This window comes from Eschrichtius robustus, chromosome 13 (assembly GCF_028021215.1).
Source record: "Eschrichtius robustus isolate mEscRob2 chromosome 13, mEscRob2.pri, whole genome shotgun sequence".
NCBI classification, from domain to species: Eukaryota; Metazoa; Chordata; class Mammalia; order Artiodactyla; family Eschrichtiidae; genus Eschrichtius; species Eschrichtius robustus.
In genome coordinates, this window is record NC_090836.1 from 61,107,007 (window position 1) to 61,122,529 (window position 15,523).

General features: G+C 35.0%; 1 protein-coding gene across 1 annotated transcript in view; it reads left to right on the plus strand.

The window, feature by feature from the left end:
• Positions 1-15,523, plus strand: part of TRHDE (thyrotropin releasing hormone degrading enzyme) — a 394,881-nt gene that overhangs the window by 362,401 nt on the left and 16,957 nt on the right. The gene's annotated exons all lie outside the window — the stretch shown is intronic.

A 15,523-nucleotide genomic window follows, 5' to 3' on the forward strand; every position in this document is an offset into this window, starting at 1 on the left:
CAGCATGAAAGCCACAATACACATATCTTTGGAATGTTTTATGTACTTTTAAACTACCTTTCTTAATCCAGACTTATTCTTTAAATATAGGGTGTCACCGTATTTTAAATTTTGATAGCTTTGCTATCCCATGAGAACAAAATAATTAAATTTAGGTCAGACTCTAAGGTTCTTTAGAAAGGTTGCGGTATTTATTTATAAAACAACTGTGAGCATTTGATACAAATGAAGTAGCATAGCAAATGTTAACATTAAAAACTAAAAACAAAAAGGTTATGAAAAACCTTTACTCTTTTAGTGACCCTTGACAGAAACCTTAAACTCGTACCTTGGAATTTCACAGTACAGTATTTTAATACATAATGTGAGGTTAAAAATATTTAATAGTATTATTTTTGATTTAAATATTTTACTAAATGTCAGTTGTTAATGTTAATGAAAAGAATATTAAGTGTATAAAATAATCAAAGATCAGTGATCTTCTCACTATAGTTTTCTAAACCTTTTTAGGTGTCTTTGAATTTCCGAGGATCATTGTAATTCCATTTCTTTTTACGCTTTGGGCAATTTATAATCACTCCTCTCCAGTCTTTGGCCACCGTGTTAAAGAGAGTCCCATCAGAGAATGAAGAGCTAGGGAACAATTTGTTCAGATGATTCTATTTTACGTGCTACAGGGGGCTTGTCCCTGATATGAGTGACTGAGATGACCCCGTGAGCCACAGAGAAAGAGGCTTGTTGTAGAAGAACATTGAGAACCACAGACAGTGTAATCCGTTTATGGAACAAATTGGTATTTGTCTTGCTGAGAGTTGTTTAAGTTTAAATTTAGTACCTGAATCTAGAGCAAAAGGTAGCTCTCCTGCTTTAAAAGTCTGTGAGGGAAATCTTTCACTGCATTACTCAGTAATTAGTCAGAACGTCTCACCTTCTCTAGAGTTTTCCTGTTTTCTCTTTAAGTTAATCGGTCTTAGTCGTACACTGCGCTAAGAAGGAAAATATTTGATCACTACTATCTCTCAATGGAACCATCATACACTTGAAGACGGTGATTAAATCCCTCATCACTCTTCTTTAGAACTAAAGCAAATTCATTTGTTAAACTTGGACTAATGATTATCCTTTTTGCTAAGTCTTCTGAAATTATTATATTAGACTTAAAATGTTATAAAACATTTTTCCTATTTTTTAACCACCTCATTCAGTTCTACCACATTAATTAGGCTATGAAAACTTAAACATTTATCCAAAACCAATACATCCAAAATTTGATTAAGATATATAATCATATATACAGTTGAGGAAAAAAAGGTGATATATACTATTTGAAGATTGTGGTCTCAACTTTCCTCCCCTTTGTTTTTGGTTTCATTCTTTGTTTTATTTGGCTACAGACGCATGTCTTTTCTCAGAGCAGATAGCTGTTTTTGAACCCTTTCATGAATATACCCATACTCACATATATTCTTGCCATTGTATTAAAATTGAACTTATACCATTGCATTACCACAATTTCCCTAGACACTATTCAAGCCGGACATCACTTTCTACATTTAAAAATATAGCTATTGGGGAAAATCTATTTTTAAAATAATTCATTCATTTAACAAAATTCTATTGAGTGATTCTCAATAGCAGCTGGTAACCAAAAATCAAAGAGAAGAGGCAGAGCTCAAGATGAATAGGAGATGCTGTTCTATAAACAAATAGTGGTACTTTGAAGCGAGAACTAAGCACAAGACAGAGTGTGAACACACAGCAGGGAGAGGTTACTGCCTTGGAGACACTGCATTCTTCCTCATGAAGGTTGAGTAGGACTTTGTCAGGTGATAGGGCTGAGTGAGGCAGCGGTAGGTGTGTATGAGTATGTGAGGTGGGTGGATGCAGCTTCCAGACAGAAGGAAGGCACATGGATTGATGTTTAAGGAGTGCAGCAATTTTTGATTTGTGAGTTTGAACCTTCAATCACTTCCATAATTCTCTTATAAATGAAAGTGTCAGCTCATTTCAGTTTTGATAACCCTGCCATTTACTCATGGTAGAATAATTAAATTGGGGCCTAATATTTTAAGGTTCTTTTGTTATTTCCTTCATCATTTTTATATTCTCCTGCTTTGCTTTCTTTTGTAACTGGGCAAGTAAACCTGCTAAATGAAACTAACACTGTGTTTACTAAGGTTTACTCAACTGACCAACCATATGACACGACCCAGCATACACAAGTGACTTCCTGCAGGGAGGGCACATGATACTCACTGAGCTATCTTATCTGTGTGTGAAGATCAGAGGTTTAATCTATATTTTGGGGATGACAGCTCAATAATAAAACAATAATGTACTCCTGTTCTTGGTGCTGAGTTTAACTTTCTTAAATTGAGTCAATTAAGGGGAGGGCTAGGTTTCTTCTTAAATGTGCCTGAAGTAACAGACCAGTAAGCTTTGTGCTTGTTTGCTTGGTTTTGTTTAACTGGAACCTTAAAAATCATCTGAAAAAACCCTCCAAGGGTAATGTAGTTGTATACTAAAATATTTTGGTTGGAGAGATGCTATGTATTTATGCTAGTAAATCTAAAGGACAAAGAGTCGTGGAAGTAGCAGGGATTGCAACCTCTGGGGTGCTGTGTTACTATACAGCCTGATCTTGATATACTGGGGATATAGGTCGAATAGGTGGCATTGGATTCAGGAAAATGGAATGGAAAGTTGGTGCAGGGCAGGGTAATGGAACCAAAACGTGCAATGAAAAGCTAGAGATGGTAGCAACAGTGAGAAAAATTCAAGAATTACAGTGGATGATACATTGAATGAGTCGACATTCTGAGCCCTGTTAAAATATTCAAATGCTACAGTGTGTTGAATTGTAATGGCGATGTCATGCATACAGACAGATTGAGCTATGTTCCCGTCTTGTTAGTCTGTGGTTTGGGGACTAAGTTCAGCAGAGTGCCACATTTCAGAAAAGAGACAAATCACCAAGCATTCGGTAGAGAACAATACAAATGATTAAAAAATCTTGAAAACACCAGCTACGAGAGGAGGTAGTGAGAACTGAGAATTTCACTCTAAAAAACAAAGACAGAAAAGATGATAGTCTTTTTGTATGGATAAAAAGCATAATAAAAGGGACAGAAATTGGTTCCTTTCACTGGTTGGTGCAAATAAACAAGAACTATTTGGCCTGAGCTTCACTGAGTAAAATAGAGGGGATATATTTTTACTGCAAGTGAATTATTATTTGAAACTGTCTGTATTAAAACACTGTTGAGATTGTACAGTTAACTGTCCAGGGGTCTCAAGAGAGCAATATGCGATTTTCTTTGAATAAAAATTTAACCTGAAGTTAAATGTGTCCACAGTTGACACAGCCTCTTAATTTTGTGATAATGTATTATTTTTCAAATAATGTGAAAAGATACATTTTTTCTTTTTTTAAAAATTTTTATTGGAGTATAGTTGATTTATAGTCTTGTGTTAGTTTCAGGTGTACAGCAAAGTGAATCAGTTATACATATAGATATATCGACTCTTTTTCAGATTCTTTTCCCATATAGGTCATTACAGAGTATTGAGAAGAGTTCCCTGTGCTCTATAGTAGGTCCTTATTAGTTATCCATTCTGTATATAGTAGTGTGTATATGTCAATCCCAATCTTCCAATAAAGCTTTAAGCCAAGACACAGTAAAGATTTAAAGTGTTTAATTTTAAAAAAAGTATTCAATGGTGATATCCATTCCCTAACATATAAATTGATAACTGGTATCAATACCCTACTTAAAAGATACCCTAAAAGAGCAGAATACCTTGTACATTGTGGGAAATTAAAAATGTTTAGTGAATTGAAATTAATTGGAAATTCATTTTGAAATTGAAAAAATTAAGGCCATTTTATAATAAAATTTGTAAGTAGAGGAGAATCTCTGGAGCTTTGCAGCATACATAATACTGCAATAATAAGCTTCACTACTCATGCAATTAATTATAATGTTACCAATATTGTTGTCTTTAACAATGATAATCATAATGAAAGCTATATCTATTTTATTGAGTATTTATTACATTTCAGGATTGGGCTAAGTGCTTTTGGTGCATGATCTCGCCATTTTTATTTTCATTTTTACAGAAGACAAATCCAAAACTTACAAAGGTTATGCAACTTGCCAAGATTATATAACAATAGGTGGCGGATCTGGGCTTCCGTCCCTCGCCTGTCTACTTTCTACCCCTACTGCCGGTAGTTCTGTGGTGGTACATCAAATTTCCATACATCAGTAAATAGATGTTTGTTCAAGAATGATCAAAAAAAAAAAGAGAAGCAAAACAGACAGCCAAGAGAACTCAAGTACTCTCTGCAGTGAGTGTAAGCGAAAAGTTTTATGCTACACTGTATAAGCCTGTGGTCTCTAACCTGATTGTGCACAAGAATCACCGGGGGGACTTATGCTGAGCCCCACCTCCAGAGTTCTGATTCAGTAGGTGAAATGGGGCCCAAGAATTTGTATTTATAACAAGTTTCCAGGGGTGCTGCTGCTGCTGATCTGGGGGCCACACTTTGGGAACCGTTGGTGTTAGGGACGGTTATGGTCTTCAGCGTCAAAGACACCGTGATCAGATTGCAGCTGTTCAACTAAATTAACTTAGGAAAATCACTTGGTTTTGTCATCTGAAAAGTGGCAGTACTCCTAACAACCAAACAAGTAGTGAGAATTATGTAAAAGAATGCCTATATAATATCTGACCCTTAGGAAATTATACAACATTAATCATCTTTGAAGTTGCCTGCTGCTGAATACTTGTTTTGACCACCCCCCCACCCCGAGTAATGAGTGGTATGAATTTTAGATGGGGAAAGTAGGAACAGTGTAGAATAGAACAGAATAGGACATTTATAGAATGCCTTCAATATTAGACTTAACTCTCTATAAGTTTTGAGGATATAAGGATGTGACCTGTTACATAAAATAAAAAACAAAACATTACCATAGAGACTGTCAATTAGGAGCAGGGGGACGTTTGCCCTTTTCTCCCTGCTTTAAGAAATACTGCCTGTCTGGGCCTCTGGGTAAATATTACATTTTCTTCCCTCCCCTTAATCAGCTGCTATTTATGGTACATGTCCCTCCAACAGGCATAGCGTTTTTTTCATCTCATAGTGTAAAGAGCTCCAGTTAAGCTCCTTTCCTTTGTGTCTGCTCTCTATCCATCAATATTTGCTTTACTTATGTGAGAACGTAAAGGTGGATGGACAAAGGGCTCTTTCCATTATGGTCTGTATGTGTTCGGTTCAGAAACCTCATGTTTTCTTCCCTGAAAACATAGATCCTAATTTACTGCCCATGTTTCCAAGTTATTGTGGTTCTATTACCTCTGCTCTTTAACACTCCTTTTTGTATTTTTTTTACTGTACATTGACCTACTATAAGTTTTCAATAGGGTAAAGTTATACCTGCCAGATCTGCCATTTTAGTGGTCAGATACCAGCGTTGTTCTGTTGCAGACAAGTGAACACAGCACAGAGTCTATGTGGAGTAGTAGAAAGGGCAGGGCTGCCCAAACCTCCAGTGAGCTGGGGTGAGGAATTAGATTTGCTCCTAGTTTGTCATTAGGCAGCTGTGGGTTAAGACAAGTCTGTTAATGGCTCCAAATTTCAACCCTCTTTCTAAAGCGAGAACAAATCTCTAGTGCTTCCATAAGCTCCAACAGTCCAAAATTTCACACTGACTGTGCTTGCACATAAATCATACAGTTTCCTCACAATGTGTCCACTTTGGGTTCTCTTTTGATTATATAGTTAAAGGAGGATATATGTTCATTTATTCATGTATTCGATAAGTATGTATTGAGCAGCTGCGATGTATCAGGCACTGTGCTAGACACTTGGAAGGCAGCATTGCTTCATTCAAGCCATGCCAGCCCCTGCTACCTGACTGGCATTGAGAATATGTGGTCCGTGCCCTTACCCATCCTAAAGATGAATGCAGGGGCAAGGAGGGAGTGTAAGAGGGAGACAGAAATTGTTCAAAATAATCACATAAAGCTAAAAATGAAACTCAGGTGAGTGCAACCAAAAAGAGATCTGTGGTGTTCTGAGAGACTGTCCTGTAGGAATTTAACCAGATCAGAGAGATCAGGGAAGACTTCCGGCCCTGAGTGCTGGTGTTGGAAATGAAGTGAAGGGGATATATTTGAACATGACTGAGGAAGGAAGAGTGACAGGAGTTAATATAAAAAGTAAGAGAAAGGAAGGCATTTGATGACAATTGAGTAGAATAATCCCTTGCGCTCAAACTTTTATGCATATGAATTGCCTAAAATGACATTTTTCAGTCCAAATCTAAAACTTTCATCGTACATTTAAATAATTGCAAGAGGGGCTTTGGGGCTTCCCTGGTGGCGCAGTGGTTAAGCATCCACCTGCCAATGCAGGGGACACGGGTTCGAGCCCTGGTCTGGGAAGATCCCACGTGCCGCGGAGCAACTAAGCCTGTGTGCCACAACTACTAAGCCTGCACTCTAGAGCCCACAAGCCACAACTACTGAGCCCACGTGCCACAACTACTGAAGCCCGCGCTCCGCAACAAGAGTAAGCCACCACAATGAGAAGCCCGCGCACCGCAACGAAGAGTAGCCCCCGCTCGCCGCAACTAGAGAAAGCCCGTGTGCAGCAACGAAGACCCAACACAGCCTAAAATAAATAAATTTATTGAACAAACCAACAAATAAATAAATAATTGCAAGGATTTAAATTCCAGCATATTCTAAATAAACATTTTTTTCAATAAAATTCTTTCAAGACCTTTAAATGTATACAGTGGATTTGAAACATCATAGCTATTTTATAACCATCATTAGACATTTAAAAATACGATTATGTTCTTATTTACTAGTCACAAATTTCACATTATTCTTTTCTCCTCCCTCAAATTATGTTCTAATATAATACAGTTTTGCTTGAAAATCTTTTTTGGATCACCCTATCATACTTCTCTGCAGTAAAAAATACATGCTCAGAACACACATAGACATACACACACACATTTTTTCAAGTCATCATAAAAGCCTGTTACGTTTTTTTTCCCCTAAATTGGGTTTTCATTACAATTGTTTACTGTATATACTTGATCACATAAATACATTGCAAATTTTGGTAAATAATTTCTAAACATGAAAATAAAAATTGTTAAATATAAAAGTAAAAATTGAAATTGGCCTTTTTTCCAATTAGTTTATATACTCACAGATAAACATTACTCACTGCTAGAATGAGAAAGTTTCACCATCAATTCTATTCATATTTTTATGTTAAAGTGCTGAAAAACCTTATACATGAAAATAGATGGAAATGGAAGTTGTTTTGTTACAGGAATGTAACACAATTCTTCAAAATCTTTCCAAGTTTTGTGCCAAAAATCACATAGTAATCTATCACCAAAATTTAATTATCACCTGACAGCTTGATCAGTCCCTTCTTCAAATTTTGTGGAAGCAGAGATTTTAAAAAATTGAAAACTCATTTTCTAGATATCAACACCAATATTTAGAATTTTCTCTTTATCTGATACTGCAGTACAATGCACCCTCAGAACATGCAAGATGAATAAATGAGAAATATGCCTCTCTCCTGGAAAGTGAGAGAAAGTGGGAGAAGGGTGTTTATGAAAAAAGAGCTATCTATATAAGAGTTTAGAATGTGAAAATGGATTACCTTAATACTACCCATATCCTTAGGTACTCCTTGAAAAGTCTTACTTTACCCCCAGAGGTACAAACACCTCATTTTGAAGACCCCTGCACTAGGATGTAGGTAGAAATGGTTAGGATGAGAAGTAGATGAGATTGTCCAGGGAGAGAATAGAAGGGATACTGATATACTGATATAACTGATGCACTTTGCTGTACAGCAGAGATTGGGACAATATTGTAAATCAACTACACTCCAATAAAAATTAGAAACAAAAAAAGAAAAAGTCACCTAAAAATAAATGGCCTTCTTCCTCAACATCATTTCTCAAGATTAAAGTCTTGGTACTTTCAAAAGTTTAGGTGATTGGGCAGAATCTACACTGACCCAAGAACGTCGTCTGGAAGTTTTATAATTTCATTTTCAGTTCATCGGGTGGTTTTGTTTTTATTTGCTGAGAAGAGCAAAAATGCCCGTTAATTGATTATGCTCCTTCATCAAAGCTTAAGGGGATTTCTCTTCTAAGATGAGAGTATGTTAGCAAATAGAAGTGTTTTGGTAAGCTATGGAGAAGAAAAGCCATATGTGAAATGTCGTAAGTGGGCTTGCTATCTGAATTAATCCAATTGTGAATTCCTTCGTCAGACTGGAAATCTTTTTCATAACCAGTAGTCAATCACTACCTGACTAACCTTTTGTATAAGGAGAGGTCATGTATAAGATTACTTCAGGAGCAGCTATAACTAAATGTAGAAGAGGACTTTATAATCCCTCTTCTCCCTATGCTTCTCTGGAATCACACTGAAACTACCGCTTGTCCTTGCCATTTGGAGAATTCAATACATGCTAGCTCAGTTCAGTTCGCCACCAGATAAATATTTGACTGAATGACCTACTTGCAGGACTAATTTGGATGTGTTTTTAATTTACTTTTCAGTGTAGCAGGGATTTTAATTGCATTGAGAGCTAATATAAGTGCATAATTCTATTCACTTTTTTACAGTCACATTTAGTTTGTAATCTAAATGCATTAACGATTTTATATTCTAATTTAAAATGCAGAAATAATCATACACTTATTTCCCTTTTCCCAACCCTTTTGGCTTTTCCTGACATTTTACTTAAAAATATTATATTATTGGTCACGCATAGAGGCAAATAGTCAAAAGTATTTTTTCAGGGTATTTTAATTTTTAGAGAGGTGTGCTTTTGAAAATAACTTGATTTAATTTAACTTTTTTTTCTTTTCAGTATAATTGGTTTTCCCCCCATTTCTGCCAAAAGTAATTTTCCTATCATGCCAGTATTGTTTGCCTAATATTATACCAATTTCAGGCATAACACTATTGAACTTTTGTGTTATCTGTCAAAAGATACGCCTATTGATTAGTTATAGAATAGCTCTATTTTAACTGTCTGACTTTATCACAGTAGAAGTACTAAGTAAATATAGATTTACGTGGGCAACACAGGGAGCAGTGGTGATTAAACTTACAATAGTAATCATTATTATTTACTAAGCCAGAGCAGAAGCACCAACAAAAATATTTGCAGCTTCCAAAACATTCTTACATACTCACAGACAATAGATTATACTGATGGATTCAAGAGTCATTGATTACAAGGTTTTTCGCAACTACTACCAACCACTATAAAGAAGAAATTTCCTCCGCATTTTCCAAAAATAATATAAGCATTGCTATTAGCACTGAGAAGATTCTTTCAGCAACATCAACAACATTTCCTTTTTATTTATTTTTCCCCCTTGTGATTAAGACTTAGGACTGATTTCATGCATATACGTTATTCTATCTCAAAATGAAAATAACTCATGGTAGTCTTTCTAATGATAGTGTGATAACATTTACTCAATATTGTGATAATGTTGATGAAAGATCTTCCATAGGCATCAAATATTGTTTTGCGTTACCCATATCTTAAAATATCTGAAAGTGAGAAAGAACTCTGATGACTTGTAATTTCTTGGCAATAATAGGAAAAATAAAAGCACATGCACACACTTCCATGGATTGAATAGTGGCTTCTAAAAGACATGTCTAAATCCTAAACCCCATCTGTGAGTGTGACCTTATTTGGAAATAGGATCTTTGCAGATGTAATTAAATTAATGATTTTGAGATGAGACTGCATGGATTTAGGGTGCGCCCTAAGTCTAATGTTGAGTGTCCGTATCAGAGACAGAAGAGAAGGAACAGAGAAACACAGAGGGAAATCCATGTGAAGACAGAGGTAGATATTGAAGTTATGCATTTACAAGCCAAGGAATGCGAAGGATTGCCAGATCCACCAGAAGCTAGGAGAGAGGCATGGAACTGATTCCTCAGAATCTCCAGGAGGAAGCAGCCTGCTGACACCTTGATTTTGGACTTCTGGCCATAAGAACTGTGAGAGAATAAATTTCTTTTGTTTTAAGCAACCAAGTTTGTGGTAATTTGTTACGGCAGCCATACGAAACTAATACACACAACTTTAGCCTCTGCCTTGCAATCAAAACTTGGTACATAATATTTTGGATTGTGTTGATGAGATTTCAAGGAGTGCTACCAATAGATAGCAAATAAGACTTCTAACTTTCGCTAACTTCACCCTGTTCTTACTTAAGATTTTCATCATGAAATGGAGGAATAAAAGAAGATACTGAGAAGGGAGGTTCTTCTTGTTCCTCATAAAATTCAGACAAAATTAATATCATGATTCCTCAGAATATTATTTTTTTACTTGTGTAGGAAAAAAAGATGGGAGTGGCCTATCACATGAAGATAGAATAATATAGAGAGATATTCCTAAAATTCACAGCAAAGGACCCATTCTCGTGTTTCAGAATCCCTTCACATCTAAATATTTAGAAAGAGGTTTTTTGTTTTTTGTTTTACTTTCTAGTGACTTGAGGTTCTTTCTATAATTAAAAAACCAAATAGAAAAAATTGAAGTGACTTTTATTTTCATATATAAACAAACCTTGCTTATTTTATGCTGAAACGAACATACAGTGCAGGCATTCAGTGTGCACTGTTTTCCCCTTCTCTTTATACACATGCAACGTTATGACCAATACCTGCCAATTACATGTATATGGGCATACATACATTTCACTTATTTCAGAAAGTCATAACATTTGAGTCGACTCTTTTAAAGTGTGTGTTTTTCTCAGCTATGTTATCTCCCAATGCAAAATAGGCCTTCTAGCTTGTTTTGTAACTTTTTTCATCCACTCTTGCCATTCTCCCTTTCTCCAGACCCCAGCTTCTTTTTTTAATCAATAATTTTATTTTACCTTGTGTAACAGGACTAGTTTTTTATAACTATATTTAATTATCAGATTTAATTATATACATCCTTATTCCTTAGCGTACATACATGTATTATAAAGTTTTTCATGGATTTCACTGCTTTTTCACAGGAGGATCAAAGCGTATTTCAGTGAAACCATAGAACATCCAGGATTTGATGAGAATAAGAATATTTCTCTATTTTTAAAAAGTACAGAATTTTCTTATGCAGTGAATCTAACAAATAAAATTACGAAACGTACAGAATTACATTTTGGTCAATGCACAGACACAAACACACACACACAGAGAATAGTAAAACTTACTTTAGCCAAATAAAATCTTTTAGTTGGAGACCTTTCAAGTGAGGAAAATATATTAATTATTGCCTACTCATGACAGTTTACTTGTTATGCCTAAAGTATTAACTAAATGGCTGTAGTTGATTCTTCCCAAGCTGTACAATCAGCCTTATTAACCACAGTGACCTTGACGGTGCATTAGAAATGAAGGTAAACCTCATTTGCATAGGCCCATACATTTGTCGATGTAGTAATTTGATGGATACAATAAACTGGTGCAATCTTCAACCTTTGTATGAAGAATTCAAGACAATGACTGTTGCTGTAAGTTATTCCTGGGCAACAAGATTTATTTGTTCAGGTGGAGCCCTATGTCACCCAGTGGAGTTTTCATAAACACTCAAGCCTGGATCATGATTTGAGTGGGAATAGTGCTATGGATTTGCTCTTGTGACTAATGTGTCGTTCCTATCATTATCTTTCATCTTAAAAGTTAACCGCAAGTACTGATTCCTAATCCTTGTGATTCAGAAAACACCATCTATATTTAGACTTCATATCATAGGAGGCACTTAGATTTACAGTGCTCTGACCTGAGCTAAGTGAAGAAGAAGCTTAAATATTCAAGGATCAGGATAGAGCAGATTTGAAATTCGTTGGGAAGCCACAGATAATAGGCACGCAGTTATCCAGAAACAATTTATCTCCTCTGTAACACAGGCATCTATAAATAGGGCGATTTATCAGCCATTTCATGACTTCTATTACAACTGTACACCTCTTAAGTTTTAAATTATGTTTTTAGAGCTATTTATGCCAGCAGGCTGCTGCTTACTGCTTTAAAGTGAGTCATCATGGATATCTTAATTTTTCTACCTTTGTTATAAACCAGTTCAATTTTTTGGAGGTCTTATGGGTATAATTGATTCTGCATGTCATAAGGGTTCTGAGTTGTGAAACGGTAAATAACTTTGTTCTAGGCTTTTCAGTAGAATGTGTTCAAAAATCCAGGCCAAAGAAAAATTTTCAACAAATCAAGTCACAAATTCTCCTCTCATTGCGTTTTTTCCCCTTTACCTTTTTGTAGGTCTTTGTCATGCCTGTCTTTTTGTCATTTTTACTCTGAATTTTTTGGCCACTCTGTACATGTCTCGTGTGTTCTTTCTTTCTTTCTACTTTTTCTTTGATGTCTCCTTCTCCTTGTCCTCTTCTTTTTAATGTTGTCTGAGTCACTGGTTTCTTTTGTTCTTATGCTTTAGCAATTATATTTTATGAAGTGGTCTTACAGCCCAGAAACTTAACCCTCTCCATCCCTTTCCCTTCCCAGCCAGTAGAAATAATAGCTACTGTATATATAGGGACTTAAAGGTTTAAAATATAATGTAATATATATTATTTCAGCTTAAGCAAAGTGAACGTCTCTTTTAAAGTACGTTTATTTTAATTATAAGAGCCATTTAAAAGGAGTGCAGCTATCTTAAAATATACTCTTGATACATTCGGGATATTAAGAGTTAAAATGACTCAGCCATTCCCAGCAATCCTTTTTCTTTCATATAGAAAGAGCAGCATATACCTCTTAGCAAATATGCAAAAATAAAATGTGAAGAGGTTTGGAACATCATTTCAGAACACAGTAATTTTAAATATTGTTGGTCTATTGTCCACCAGTTTTCCCCAACTCTATTTTGTTTTGAGGTCCAGAGGGTATTTTGTTTTGTCGTGCTCCATTTTCAGTGGGAATGAGCAGGCTGTGTGGGCACCAGTGAGAAGACTCTTCAGAAACAGAGCAGCCCCAGCTGATGCATGAAAGGTGCCAGCTGACAGCGTTGCTGTCTCCTGTTCTTTCAGCCGCTCACCAACTGCATACTTCACTTGGAATTCTGTTCTTCCTTGGCCATGGGCCTTGTAGAGATACTAAGGAACGATATTCCTTTGGTTGCCAGGGTTTTTGTATAGATTCAGCAGTGTATTTGATTGACAAGTATACCAGTAAAGTTAGGTGGAATTATAAAAGTGTATTTTATTGTGATGCCTTAAACTTGAGATGCAGTGTCTGTAGTGACTTTTATAATTACTCATTCACTTTTAACAAGGTTGTCTAAAAACTTTATTTTTGCTTTCTTTATAGTCCAGTACTCATTTGGGAACGATAGGAATATTTGTTGGCACTGCATCCTAATAATAATAGTAGTAAAAGTAATGAGGAGGAGAGATGTTATTACTACCTATTTAGGCAATTTTCTATGTCCCCTGCACTTGGCTATGCACAACATTTATCTAACATCCATACTGAACCCTTGATATGCACCGTTTTCATGTGAATATCAAATGAAACATTATTTCATTTAATCGTTGTAACAACCCTGTAAGGAATTATGATTCCCGTTTTCCAGATGAGGAAACAGACAGGTAGGTGCAAAAAGTCACACATTCCTTCTAAACAGCTGTAATTTTTATTCAGGATGGCTTTCTTAGCGGCAGTCAAGGGACCAAGAAATCTGGATAGAATGAGAGATGGGGTAGCGGACAAGATGGACACTGTCAGCCTTTGTAAATGCAGGTTATTTTTCAGTCTGATAATTAAAAGTCTAGGATTGTCTGCCCCAAAAGAAGTAAGAGTGCTTGTACTTATAAGGCAGAGCAAGATACGGAGTGTTGGTGAGGAAGCCTCAACCAAAGCTGTCTTCTAATTTTTAGTTAGAATAGGCAAATGATATTTCAAATGAACTGCAAATTAATTAAAATTAATTAAATGGTGTGCCACACTTTATATCAATGGCATGTGTAGTGCCACTGAAAGAAAGAGGTATTCTTCGAGAGGCCAGTGATTTGAGATTTTTTTTTATTGTCTTTGAAAATAATTAAATCCACATTTCAATGTTAATACAATCACTAATGAAAAGACACTTGTACTAACAGAGCAGGAAGGGACCTTAGAACTCATGTACTTTAGCCCTTGTCCAATGAGGATTAAAAAATAAAGCCCAAAGCAATGACCTTGACTTGCCCAGTCCTGGAGGCAGTTACTGGTCAAATTAGGTCTACTGAGAACCTGCTTGGAAATAAATAGACCCATATCATGATTAAGCATCAAAATTTATATTTTAAAATAGTGTGTTTTTTTTTCTTTTAGCAAGTATAATTTTCCTCTGGGAGATATTTTAACTGTATCATCAGAATTATTTCTATATATTATTCAACAGCATTTTTTATATTGGTATATATTTTATTCTAAAAGTAACAGAATTTTATCTTTATAAGTGTAGTTATGCTCTTATTTATTTCCAAAGTAACTGTAAAAGTTATTAAATTATTAAATTTGAAATACGTGAGTAAAAAAAACACTAGTTACCTATAATCCCCAAACCCAGAGGCTAATGTTGTTAATATTCTTGTTTATCTTTCCAGCCTTTCTTCGAACATACACATTAACGTTTTTCTTTAGACTTAACAAGTCATATTATATATATATATATATATATATATATATATATATATTACACTCTGTCCTTAAAATATATTTCATCATATTAAATAATATATTTTACCATATCATTAAATGTTAATCTGTGATATCATTCTTAGTTGCCATTTATATCTTAAACTAGTCCTTTATTGTTATTTTAGATGAGTCCTGATTTTTAACCTTAAAATACAATGCAGCAATGAAAAATTTCATAGCAAAATCTTTGGAAATTTTCCTGTTATTTACCTTAATTTACCAATCTACTTCACAATTTTCCATTTAATAAATAATTACCAATTTACTATGTTTTAAAATATTAGTCCCACTACATCACCATTATTATTTAACTCAGTAAAAAATTTTTCCTAAAAGACGCATGCCTTTAATTTTTCCACTGCTTAATTTTTTAACTTCTACCCCAAAGCTTTTAGTTTTTAGGCATTTGCTTTTGGCAAGATAAAAAAGGTTAAACGTATCATCACCAAAATGCAAAAAATAAATTATTCCAAAATGATATACTGAATTTTTATGCTTTCAAAAGTTTTATCATACACATGAACTCTGTCATTATACTATTTAAAATGAGAGTAGAATAAAAAACATAGTAGAAGTTACATTAATTATGTAATAATTTCTGCAAAGTTAGTACCTTAGAAAGATAAAGGCACTTCCTTTTGGCTCAGCATTACCCCATTCATCTTGTAGGAAGGCCGCTAGGAGAGACCAGCTCCCTGTTCCTTTATATAATGTATACCATACCCAGCTTTCCTTCCCACATGATAAA